The 13,782-nt window shown below is 36.5% G+C and overlaps 1 protein-coding gene and 2 non-coding genes across 3 annotated transcripts in view; 1 reads left to right on the top strand and 2 right to left on the bottom strand.

Moving 5' to 3' along the window:
* LOC121727930 overlaps positions 1–13,782 on the top strand; it is a 42,146-nt gene that overhangs the window by 19,518 nt on the left and 8,846 nt on the right. The gene's annotated exons all lie outside the window — the stretch shown is intronic.
* On the bottom strand, positions 3,803–3,874 carry Trnae-cuc. The gene has a single exon. It is a non-coding gene; the product is annotated as a tRNA-Glu (tRNA).
* Trnan-guu lies at positions 4,814–4,887 on the bottom strand. The gene has a single exon. It is a non-coding gene; the product is annotated as a tRNA-Asn (tRNA).

The raw sequence follows: 13,782 nt of genomic DNA on the forward strand, positions 1-13,782 counted from the left end.
TAAACTATATATAATCCTAATCATCTAATATATCACTTATAGATCATAAAGCCGCGACCATATTGAGCACAATCGATTCCCGCGCTCTCGCGTTTCGCGCGCTTTCTCCGCGACGGGTTCTTGACCCCCCCTTTACCCAGGCATCCCCCCTCTCCTCCTGTACCCAGTCATCCCCCCTCCCTCTCCCCCTCCCACGATACACCAAATATTGATAACACTTTCCCCTGTCAACGAGGACTAATTATGTTAATGTCGTGAAGTTCAGAAAATACCAGTTCTTGTCATAGTAGATAGGGTTCGGTGACCTTTGACCGACTTGGAGCAAACAGGTGTAAAATGCCTTGTGAATAACATCTGGGGTAATAAGTAGTAACGACTTGTGCACGATTAGCATGGTAAACATAAAAAGGGTTTATTTTACTGAAAAATAATAAAAACAATTTTTCATGCGATCATGCTGCAGCATGCTGATGTATGGCGGGCGCAAGAATTATGACCCGTCACCTGATGTATTCGGTATTCTGACCTTGAAGTTTTATTATGACTTCTAAGGACTGCCATGTAGTTGGTATCACACAATTCTCTTCTGCTGTCTTACACAGTGCAAGCAAATACAACTAATATGCCAAGTTTTCTTTTTGATCCTAATTATGTGTGTATATCCTAACTAGCTGTTGCCCGCGACTTCGTCCGCGTGGACTTCAGTTTATAGCGCGCGATGTCAACAAAATTGGTGTCAAAAGCTTTTATAAAAAAACCCTGGTACCCCTTAAATCAATAAAGCTGTGCAGTGTGCAAACAATAAGTACTTCATTTTTGTATGTTAAACTTTATATATTATGCCAAATTTTAAAGCTTATTTAGCCCCCCAATTACACAACTTTACCCATAAACTATTTATCATTGATAGGTTTAGCCCCAATTTCACCAACGTCTGTTAATGTTAACAGCTTGTTAAAATATCCTGTCTTCTCTTTCATTCATATGAAAAACGAAACAGCTAACGTGATACTAATTCGAGCATTAACTTTAACAGTCGTTGGTGAAATTTGGTCTTAAGGTTACGTCAGTGCCTGCACAGATAAAGTACTGAGTTATTTAATACCGTAGAATAGATATAACAATCGAAAACAATCGAGACTTAAATGTAAGATGATACCACCTCTTATAGAAAGACTTTTGAGCAAGCGTCAGCGTGATGTAGAAGACGCACGGCGTCATCTATTATGAATTTTTTGAACAAATTTACGACCCTTACAACCCTTTTTTCCAGTAAAAAAGTAGCCTATGTCCTTTCTCAGGCTTTAGACTATCAGTATACAAAATTTCATTACAATCGGTTCGGTAGTTTTGGCGTTTGGCGTGAAAGCGAGACTGACAGACAGACAGACAGACAGAGATACTTTCGCATTCATAATATTAGTACAGATTATGTGCACACTGCACAGCTGTTTTTGGGTATTTTGATTAATTAAGGGCCGCGCTACACCGGAATGGCATGGCAGCGGCGAGGCGAGCACTTTCAGCGCTGCCATTCCGGTGTAGCGCGCTGCGCGGCCCTAAGAGGGGTACCACTTACCAGGGTTTTAAAAAGTTTTTAAATTTGACACAAATTTTGTTGACACCGCGCGCTATAAACTAAAATCCACGCGGACGAAGTCGCGGGCAACAGCTAGTTATGAATAAAAACAATAATATATAATAAAGTAGGTATGATTAGTTCTGTTATAATAATGAAGTAAAAAATAAAGCGCCATCTGTTTTCATATATTAGAATTAAAATGTAAAAATATTTTCTGGATGGAATATAGGCCAACACAACACACTCGAACTCCTTAGAAATGCAGTAGGAGTTCTATAAGATAAGATTGATTGATTATTATTATAGCAAGTGATAATATTATTAAACATAATATTCTAACGTATTAAAAACTATAAACAAAAACATAATAACTAATAAGTATGATTAGTTCTATGTTACAACGAAGTAAAAAAAGCGCCATCTGTTGAATCGTATTAGAACTAAAATGTTCATTGCATCGCGTCGATATATTTCTGGATTTTTTATAATATTATACATAAAATATATTTAAGATTTTTGAAATATTATTTTAATACACATCCAAGACCCAGGAACATTGAAAACTTTTTGTTCCGCCTGCGGGACTCGAACCCAGGACCCCCGGGATGAGCGCTGGCCACGCGCAATGCGAATTCATTTTCATCGATATTTTCATGGAAATAAGATATTTTCCCACATCAAAATGTAGCCTATGTCCTTTCTCAGACTCTAGAATAACTGTGTACAAAATTTCATTGCAATCGGTTCAGTAGTTTTGGCGTGAAAGCGAGACAGACAGACAGACAGACAGACAGACAGACAGACAGACAGAGATACTTTCGCATTTATAATATTAGTATAGATTATTACTAATTCATTTCAACTGATTACTGTAAAAATATTATATATATTTATACTTTACTATAACATCGTACAGACGTGTATGCGAGCTGCGTTCGGCTTGCGTACCTGGTACGGTGTACAATGGGTGTATTATTCAAATGAGTCCACCAACAATTACATGGTGTTTAGTGACACAACTGTTACGTGACATCGTTATGTATCTGTGTTATTTTAAGTGTTGGTAACTCCCAGATTTTAAAATCCCGTGAGACTGGAAGTAACCTTCAATATTTACTGTAACTCCGATACCATAATAGGAAAGCTGACATTAAAGGAATACTGTTTTACTAAGTTAAAACGGAAAATATACAATACAATCAACAACATTTAATGATTCTTCTTTTTAGGCCGACTAGAGTGAACTTAAATATGATATACAGAGTGTAACAAAACTAAGCGATAATACTTTAGGGTGTGTATGAATCCGTTTACTGTAAAAGTAGCAGTGCTGTAAGACCAAAAATTTTATTACACCCTGTATTTTGGGGGAAATGAATTTAGATTATGAGTTCCTCGGGCGATAAGAAAGTGTCGAGTGCGGATCGCCAAAGACGAGCATCAAGCCAGATCTCAAATTGGGTTTCGTTCAACTAAACAAATTAATAAAAATATAAAAAACTAACAACGAGGGCAAATCCTCTACGGGTCGCATAAAGCAAAACATGTTCCATTACCGTTTACCTAAAAAGTTTGGCACCTCTAATCATCCGGTGAGCCGTCAGCTCATTCACAAAAAGCCTAAATTGGCCAAGACATTCCTCTGGCGAGAACACCACCACCACGTGTACCGCGTGACGACACCCGCAGTGAAAGGCGGCAGTTCGTGAGGTCAGCGGGGTCGCGCTCGCTTTCATTGTCAATGTCGTCCGTCACTTGATAACGCGCAAGTTCGCGCCGCAAACGAGCGACGGATCGCCTGATAAGTAAACCGAGGAAATGATTTCGAGATCGTCTGAATGGTAACGCGCAAGTTCGCGCCGCAAGCGAGCGACAAATCGTCTGATAAGCAACCGTCTATTTTGAGATTGTCTGAATATTTGTCGCTGATTTATTTCAGTGAGGCATTTCATGTCTACACAGCTATTTTCTTTGTATTTAATTTCATATTAATGTAATGTTATAATTTTTGTTTGTTTGAGTCTCCGAAAGTACTGCACTTATTTTAAGTATGCAAACATGTATTGAACACGGGATAATGACATAGATTTACTATATTCCGCAAAATGTACGGTTCCAGTTGGGTCCTATTTTGGGCGCACATAAAATCGCAAAGCAAACCTTAGTCTAATAACTCTGATTATTAATATTCATGTTTTTGTTGCAGGTAAGCAAAAGATATTCCGATACCGGGAATCGAACCCGAGCCTCCTGGGTGAGAGCCAGGTATCCTAGCCACTAGACCATATCGGATGTGGTAGAAGATGGATAAAGAGTATACCTACGTTTGTACTCGTAGAGCACATTTTCTTTACTCTCCTGTCTGTTGAAAACACATAATTTTAGTTAAGAACTCAGTAATTATAATCTACCAGTAATAATCTAACTAGATACTAGAAAATATTCATAACTTCACTATCAAAAAATGTACAGTCAACCAATGCTTACTCTACCTACCGCCCTACTAAAAATATTTGTCACCTTATTACTAAGTAACTCAGTTTATTCAACTCAATACCAAAATTAGACAAAATCTATTTCAAACTCGAATCCCACGTGTCATTTTAGATCGAATTTCCATTCGTCTCTTCATGCTTTCTTGTTTTTGGCAATGGTACGGTCGGCGGCGCAGAGATATCACGAATTATATCTAATTATGCTGCTGATGGTACGTAATTGAGTTTTCTCTTTGTTAACGCCAAAAAGAATAGACGTATGATGTAATTTACTACTTAAGTAAATGCTATATGGATGTAACTTGATTGTTTGAAGGCAGAGCAAGGAATCGAAGACTACTATTTAAATAGAAGTCTTTGCAGGGAATAGAGAGGTCGTTGGACCAAGATTAGCCACCTCACACCTGACAAACATAGACTAAGTACCAGTTACACAGATATTATAAGATAATTATACTATTATGTTATATAGTAATTATACGATATTATTATGTTATATTATCATAGTAGAGTCACCTTCACATAGTAACTACTAAAATAATAAGTAATTATGAAGCTTCGCTTAAAGTTAAAAATACGTTATACGAAACATAATTTCATGAAGATACAATCGCCACAGAGACACCCGTCATAATATTAATAGATAATATAATACAGACGGTATTTACAACGTATACGTATATTTACAATATTATGTCACATGCGGAGTAATAGTTCACGGAGGAATAAAAATAAACGCCCCCGGGTGGGCTCGAACCACCAACCTTTCGGTTAACAGCCGAACGCGCTAGCCGATTGCGCCACGGAGGCGATGGTCATGATGATGAAATAGATATATCGTTAGTATATCACATACCAGAGAAAAAAAAAACAAAATGGGTATCAAAATAATAATTAACGATAAGAAACTGATTATGTTTTGTTTTAATCCTTATCAAAGATTTGGGCTATTTATTTCAATTGTTTTACTTTACATTGCACATGTATTAATTATTAGCTATAACTGCTTTCAAATCTTATCTATCTATTAGAAAAAGATCAACACGCAAGAACAAAATAGGTAAGTATTCTGATTGTTTTCATCACAACGAAGCGCGATTACAAAATGGAGTTGTCGGCAAGTTTGGGCTCAAAAGACGAACAATACACATACTCTACCTACAGGTTATGAAATTATGAGATGTACAGACTGATGCAGAACAAAAAATATTTCTTAACTTATCTAAGACTTAGTTACCTACTCACATTACATGTCCATAACTCATAAGTACTTAAACTATATTATAGGTAGCTAGGCATATTGTAACAAGGTAACTACATAATAACAAGTAATATGCGTCCGTCAGGTATGAGGCAGGTAATTCGGTGGTGATGTAACCACTTTCTCCGGGCCCGGATTCGCCCGCGGCGATCTCTGAAGAGTAATGAAAAGTGAATTAATAACCATGGTCAAATGGCAATACATGCAGGGGCGGATCTACCATAAGGCTTTTTGGGCTGCAGCCCAGGGCCCCGCGAATACAGAGGGCCCCCAACCGAACTGAAACCAACAGACGATATTGGCAATAATAAAAATCATCTAGAATTTTAAAAAATCCGATCATAAGGTTGGCGCATTATCCAAATGCCGTAGACAAACATTTAGTGCATTCACTTAAAATCTTACTTACTGCAGTCTAAGACAACGTCTTACACCTCTTGCAGTGAAATTTTTGGCTAATTAAAATCATCGCTCCTATTAGTCTTAGCGTAATAAAATATAGCTTATAGCTTATTGCCTTCCTCGATAAATGTTCTATCCAACACTGAAAGGATTTTTCAAATCGGACCAGTAGTTTCTGAGATTAGCGCGTTCAAATAAGCCCTGTCAAATAATTTCTCCCCGTTTTTTCCACATTTTCCTCTATTTCGTCGGTCTTATTAGTCTTAGCGCAATAAAATATAGCTTATACCCTTCCTCGATAAATGGGCTATCTAACACTGAAAGAATTTTTCAAATCGAATCAGTAGTTCCTGAGATTAGCGCGTTCAAATAAGCCCTTTCAAATAATTTCCTCCCGTTTTTTCAACATTTTCCTCTATTTCTTCGCTCTTATTAGTCTTAGCGTGATGAAATATAGCCTATAGCCTTCCTCGATAAATGGTCTATCTAACACTGAAAGCATTTTTTAAATCGGACTAGTAGTTCCTGAGATTAGCATGTTCAAACAAACTAACAAACTCTTCCGCTTTATAATATTATTATAAGTATAGATATACCTACATTATTACAGAAAACGGTTTCTTGTCAAAATGGCAATAAGTTGAGTAAGTAGGTAGGGCCCCTAAGCAGTATTAGCCCAGGGCCCCACAAATTCAAGATCCGCCCCTGAATACATGGCGTAATAAGTAGTAACTTTTTTAAGCTGAGCCCTAATAATTACACATTGTTGTGTATTTATTATTTTTATACGCCATATTTAACCTTCGCTCATACATATTAAATCTGAAAATGTACTATGGTGTTATATTTTTCCTGTCGATTTTTACGGATAATTCAATTTTTTATTCCCTCAATCCCGATACCTGTAGCTTCAATTAAAAAAATAAACGCAACAGACATCTGTGAATTTCTCCGGTTAAAGTTAAGGTTAAAGTTAAAGCTAAAGGAAGCCATATTTAACTATAACCATAACTTTAACTTTAACTTTAACCACGCCTCTGGTGCAACCCAACCTTAATCATGCCATTTCGTGTTTTTATCTGTGATTAGACTGTTTAGTAACAAATTGGCACACAAGCTCTATAGTTAAATAAACTTGCATCAATTAAAAGTTGATGAAATGGCATTATACAATATATTATAAATCGAAGAATTCTTAGTTACGCAGACGACATTTTTTACTTGTTACATTTTAGTTTACATTGCAGGACAATATAATTTTTTCTTTTTAAGCTGTACCTACTTCAATGATGATAGTGATGAGTGATGACACAACAAATAACAATTGGAGGTCTCTACATTCTTGTCGTGAATCGTGATACGTAAATTATAATTATCTAAAAAAGTTTCAAAACCTCCTAATATAATATAAATAATCCAAATTTAAAGTGTTACATAATTTGATAACGTGTAATTAATAATAATCTAGCTCTTACCTAGAGCATAAACTAATAACTATGTCTAAACGCTTATAATCAAGTAGAGACTACTGCAGTAGGGCGGGGCGCTCTACTAACATTTGATTTAGGTTTAATTACGCAGTTAAATATCAAGGTTAGTCGCGTATAATGTCAAAGTTACTATATGTATACATTTAATGTTGTACATATATGAATAATATTTTGTTTCAGATCACAAAATAATAACTATCATGATATAAACCGTTATATCATAACTATCAAGTTATTATAAAGTACAGACTTTTCCGATTCGTAATTCTTGATGGCACTCTTTAAATGATTAGTTCCATCAACGATTCGCTACAAACTAAGCCATATTGTAGAAACTGTCCACGGCAATTAGAAAAGCAGACACACAACCGGCCAAACACTTTTCCACGACATATACACTTACTCATATACACTAGATAAAAACAACTAACACTTTCACTACTTGTGTTTAGACAATAATATAAAATGTAGATGGAACTTTTTTCTTAAAAAAAAGGAAGACAAAAAATAACTTAATATCTTCTTTAAAGTTTTTTTTTATCTTAAATTAAGACATAATATTAAGAAAAAGGTGTATGGTGTAAGTCTGTACCGCACACTGATTCCCGAACCGCTGAAATGTTTGAAAAGAAAAAGGAATAATTATTTATCCCAAAATTAATGTACGGCTCCATCGCGAAAAATGGAAGCTTTCTATAGGAACCGAGGACTACAAGACATCTAAAAGAATTTGGTTTACGCTATTAGAGACTAGAAGCAAGAGAGAGTGTCTCAATAATTAATTAATTGGAAAGCGGAATTGGAAATGATGAGTCTCGGATTCCCTCCTCTGTTGTCGCGATTTACTGCTAGATTAGAACTAGTTGAAAATAGCTTCTGTAATAATTTCTGTGAAAACCTAAAAATATAATATACTTAATATTACTAGATGATGACCACAACTCCGTTGCGACAAAATTCGTTTATCGCGTATGTCCTTTCCCGGGATTCTAATTATTTTCATACCCAATTTCAGCAAAATCGGTTCAGCGGTTTGAGCATGAAGTGGTACTGACAGACGGATAGACGGACAGACACACTTTCGCATTTATAATATTGGTATTTTATATAGCTTTTGAATTAAATTATACCCGAAATATGTTTTTGACTGCATTAAGTTCGTAGTAACAACAATTATTATACATAATAATAATTGTTGTAAAGTACCACGAAGCGATAAATTTTGGCCCCTTAGAACGATTTTGGACTGTAAAAGTTTAATTGACTCTCTCGTTATAATGGAGAGCTTAAAGTGTACAGATTATTATGGTAAACATATAATAAACATCTGACAGTTACCAGCAATTAAACTCCTACGAGTTCCTTTACAAGTTCCTCCAACTTCAAGGCCGCGGAACAATCTAAAGTAGAACAATTGTTCCATAGATCGGTTGTACGGTTCCCATGGAAAGTCCTGGCGAGTGGCGAGGCCGCACGTTCAACGCCGAAGGTTGCATTAGCACAGTGAGTACACGGGGTTGCAAGAGCGGATATGGATCAAGTCTGTTACGCACTTGATGATTTAACTGTACGTTACGCACTTTTGCAATGATTTCGTGTAGTTCCATGGCATGTTCTGTGAGCATGACGTGGCAATTGGCATCATAGCCGATGACAGTCCGTGTTGGTTATATTCTTACTTAATGTAGAGTCTACGAACATTGTTGTAATGACCTGTGCTCTGACCTCTGAACTAATAATTGAGTCCAAGAGAATATTATGGTGTCTGAACATAAAGATTCCCATTGCTCTTTGTTCAGGACCCTCCTGCAGTTATTGCTAAATCTTCTCGTCTGGTATATTCTATATTTATGAATTATGCTTTTAATACTTTTAACGTCTTATTAGTTTTATGCTGATACTCATAGTAGGTATGTAAATAGTTAAAGTTACAAATGTTAGCAAGAATCTAAATAGATACCGAGTATCACGAAAGTCTAAATGCATATTTTACAGTAAAGCGGCCTTTGCAAATATGCAGTTGTACTTAATTATGTAATCTGTTACATAAGTCAGATAAGTAATTGGATCACAGGGCCAGTCTCGTAGTCAGCTATCCAGGAAGTTTTTTCACAAGTTTTGTCTTGTTTGTTGTAATTATTATTGTTTTATTATTATTAACTATAGGTTAATAATAATAAAACAATAATAATTACAACAAAAAATATAGCCAGGGTTAAAATAATCTTAACATAAATAAGAAAGAATTAAATAACGATTGTTAAGAAAGGATAAGATTCAGAAAACGGTCATTACACATGAATAATTAATTATTCTTGACAAATGTCTGTCAGTTGTTGTGTCATTCGTTGTGCTCCATCTTCACATAATTATCGAGTAGGTAAATACTAGAAATGAGTAAGAAACCTCTCGTCACCTTTTATTACAGAATAAACAAGGATGCAACACATTAACCCGCTTCTATTTTCTAAAACCTGAACGAAAGTAAACGTCACACCGACCGGTCGGAACCGGTCAGCGCTGGTTCTGACCGGCCTTCCTGTCATTTCACTCTTTTTTCCTTTCGCCCGTCAGCCAAATATGCAACTTATGAGGTAATAATAAAGTATGTTTTTGAACGCGGCTAATTTATGTTAATAATGTGACTGCTCGTATCTTTTCCTAGAGTGAAATTATCACATATTTCTCGTAAGTGTCGAGATATTGCGTAACGACACTTCCTAGTAAACAATTTTATGGTAAATTCCTATTATATGTGTAATGTGCGTCCAGTTGTGACAGTAACACATGAAGAAACACTATGGCGTATCGGGTGGTCAGGTTGCGCTGTGAACACAAACAATGGTATAAATAATACCTTATCAAGATATATTTTAAAAAGTCGAGTTTTAACGCCATGACACTCTTTGTGACAGTGACTGACGCGTCTAATTATTTTTTTGACGCTGCAGTCAACGGGTTAAGGATGAATATAAAAAGCTTTTGGAATCCAAGCTAAGCATATTCGGGGAGTCAGTAGAGCATCACGCTCTCTGTGGGTCAGTATACCAGTCTAATTATTATGCGTCAAACATTATAATTTTAAATGTGCGAACGCGGGAATCGAACCGGAGCGACTGCGGTCGTGGGCAAGTGGTACATCAAAAGCGCTCTGGTTAACAATTAGTATGACACTTGAAGGCATACAAATAAGTATGATAAAATATTGTAAAATTATATTTCATTATGATTGATAGGTCAGGTTAGGTCACAACTCACAGGTTTCTTACATGCTTACTTGAACCGCGCTAGTTGTTGACTAAACAACAATTACTTATGAAGTTATGACACACGTAGAAACAAAATTACGTACTTCCTTCAACAATCGCATAATTTATCTATGTTTTGATGTACCGCTTCTATGATGATCATACCCTCACATAGTAAAATCTCAGTTCGGGTGGGGTTCCTTTAAAACCACTTTCTTTTACGGTACCCCTTTTACTTCTTTTTTAAAGATTTAAAACTACCAGAGAGACTCCCTTCCCTCTCTAGAATTCCTTTTCTAATTATGAACTCCGTTTACATCAAAGTTGTCTTGAGGTTTTCAATTCCTGTGTATCAGTTTTGGTATCGTTTTGTAGACACAAACGGCCACCTGACCTCCAGTTGTAACAATAACACATCTGCACTTTGCACACAATAGCGGGTCCATTCACTTGGCACTTCACCTCAATGCTTCTGAAAAGTGAGCTGTAAACAATGTCGTGAGCCATCCAATACATTACTCCATTCATTCATAAGTTGAAATTGTGTTCTTGAAAAGGTTTAACACTTACGTAGTTACCTATGTAGTTTTCATATTTTAGTATGACTAAGCTAGTACATATTTAGTATATATCTCATATAAAACCCGCTAATAAATTAAGTAAGCCAACTCCTAATATGATGCAGCCAGCATTCAGCATATGCAGTAAAATTATAATAAGTAATTAGAATGGAACTTCATTCATTTTTTTTTTGTTTATTTGTCTGACTGTTCAGTGTTCACGCTTTAACCTCTGTTTCCACGGGTAAAGAGATACTTTAAATCATAGACATAATACGACAGTATATATTATGTCTATGCTTTATATTGGTTATGTACATGTTAATGTTTTTATCTCATCACACAAGGTTACTTTCTTTATTTTCCATTTACAATACTAAAGAGAACCACTAATTAGTAAACTAGTAGCTAACAATTAGCCAACAGAGATTAGCCACGCCGTTGCCGTAAGGTGATTCAAGCATTCGACGAAATTGGTATTCCATAGAAGGCAGAGCTCTCTACATGTTGTAACACGATGTAAGAGGCGTGGAATACCATAGGTCTGTGACTTGCGAGGAAAGTGGCCGGTGGCTGGACGACTGTTAAACAACAATAACTAATACCGAAATATGGTTAAGCAACATTTTCTATGATCTATCGATATTGTAAATACGAAAGTGTATATCACCATTCTTACCTCTTGGCTCTTGGCGCTTAAATAGCCGAACCTATAGGTATATTTTGTTGTAATTTGGTCATTGGTATAGAGATACTATCGCAGATTACTAAATAGATACACTGTACTATAGAATCTATATATATAAAACTCAAAGGCGACTGACTGATTGACATAGTGATCTATCAACGCACAGCCCAAACCACTGGACGGATCGGGCTGAAATTTGGCATGCAGGTAGATGCTATGACGTAGGCGTCCGCTAAGAGAGAATTTTGATAAATTCCAACCCCAAGGGGTTCAAATAGGGGATGAAAGTTTGTATATAATAATAGTTCTTAACGCGAGCGAAGCCGCGGGCAAAAGCTCGTTCCGGTATATGACTTAGAATAGTTATTGTCGCAAAAATACGTAGAAATATAAAAAAAACTGGACTTTGGATTTAAGTTGAGGGTAAAGGATTTTATGTAAATACTGATACCGGTAAATCGAACTCATAAATTAATCCAGTAATAATTAATCTTATCGTTATTGAAAAAAAAACTGATGAACTGATCAATCAGTTTTTACCAAATCCGGCGTCTGTTAGCCGGCTATTTATTAAACAACTAACGCTTCGGAGCAATTACTGTTAAAATAACAAAATATAATGAGCGGTCAGTAGCAGAAGTAAAATTATTTATTACTTCAATTAAATAATTACCTAGCCCCACATTTTTGTCGTTACTTCAGGAAGTAGGCTTTCACGTTTATAATCTCTATTAATTAGTTTTGAGCAATTAGTTAAGTGTATTGTATAATATAACGTAATGAATTGGATATAAATCAGAAGACCAGATTGAATAGGCAATAAGTTATAACTTAAGCATTATATTTTTAATTTATATACGATGTAGTTACTGACATGAGACATCAGACATACGCCGCTGTATAACTGGACCGCGTCTTGCGCCAAAAAGAGGATTCCTTAGATTTACCCTATAGGCTATAGGTAAGGAAGCCAAAAACTAAAAAGATTATGAATATTTTACCTGTGAATGTTTCACTGCGCCGGAACTATTGATCTCTTGAAAATATCTCTAGATTCGTTATCACTTATCATAGACAGGATACGTTTTACGCATAACATGCTGCAAAGTCTTAAGCCCCTTTTTTACTCCACTGCGGAAGGAAATGTTTTTATTTGGCAATCATAAATTATAACTTAATATAAAATCGGCTAAAAATTAAACAAATTGAGTAAGTAACGCAAGAATTAAAAAAGAAACAATTTTTATTAGGAAAATGACGTTCCGAGACACGCAGCGAGCGTGCAGATATTTGTGTTGGCTGCTGCGTGCGGAATCCGCTCCAGGAAACTCGGAGACGTCGACACACTTACATACATTAGCAGCTGTGTGCTAGACGAAGCGTGGGTGACCACCCGGCCACACAGAAAACCGGCGAGATATTACGCAAAGCTGAGTAATGTTACCCAGTAGTCCTAGCATGGCCACAGACCACATAGCTAGATCGGAACGGTACCTTCGTTTGTCTCCACAGAGTTTCTATACTTTCGCATTTCTACTGTGGCTTCCCTCTTAAAAGGCCGGCAACGCACTTGCAGCTCTTCTGATGCTGCGAGTGTCCATGGGCGACGAAAATTGCTTTTCATCAGGTGAACCGTTTGCTCGTTTGCCCCCTTATTCTGGTGCTGCGAGTGTCCATGGGCGACGGAAGTTGCTTTCCATCAGGTGACCCGTTTGCTCGTTTGCCCCCTTATTTCATAAAAAAAGGGGATTGGGCCTCCGGTAAACTCAGTCGCTCGGCGAAACACAGCGCAAGCGCTGTTTCACGCTGGTTTTCTGTAAGCCCGTGGTATTTCTCCGGTCGAGCTGGCCCATTCGTGCCGAAGCATGGCTCTCACACGGAAAATGTAATAAAGTATGTCATAAAGTAGAATTTTATTTGAATTTTAGGGCTATAATAATTATAGCCCTAAAATTCAAATATTATGTACTACTTAGTCTATGTCAGGGGTCACCAATTAGTTTCGCTCGGGGTCCGTTTTAAGACATGAAATGACCTTCGCGGTCCACATATTTTG

Source organism: Aricia agestis, chromosome 6, assembly GCF_905147365.1.
Source record: "Aricia agestis chromosome 6, ilAriAges1.1, whole genome shotgun sequence".
Classification (NCBI taxonomy): Eukaryota; Metazoa; Arthropoda; class Insecta; order Lepidoptera; family Lycaenidae; genus Aricia; species Aricia agestis.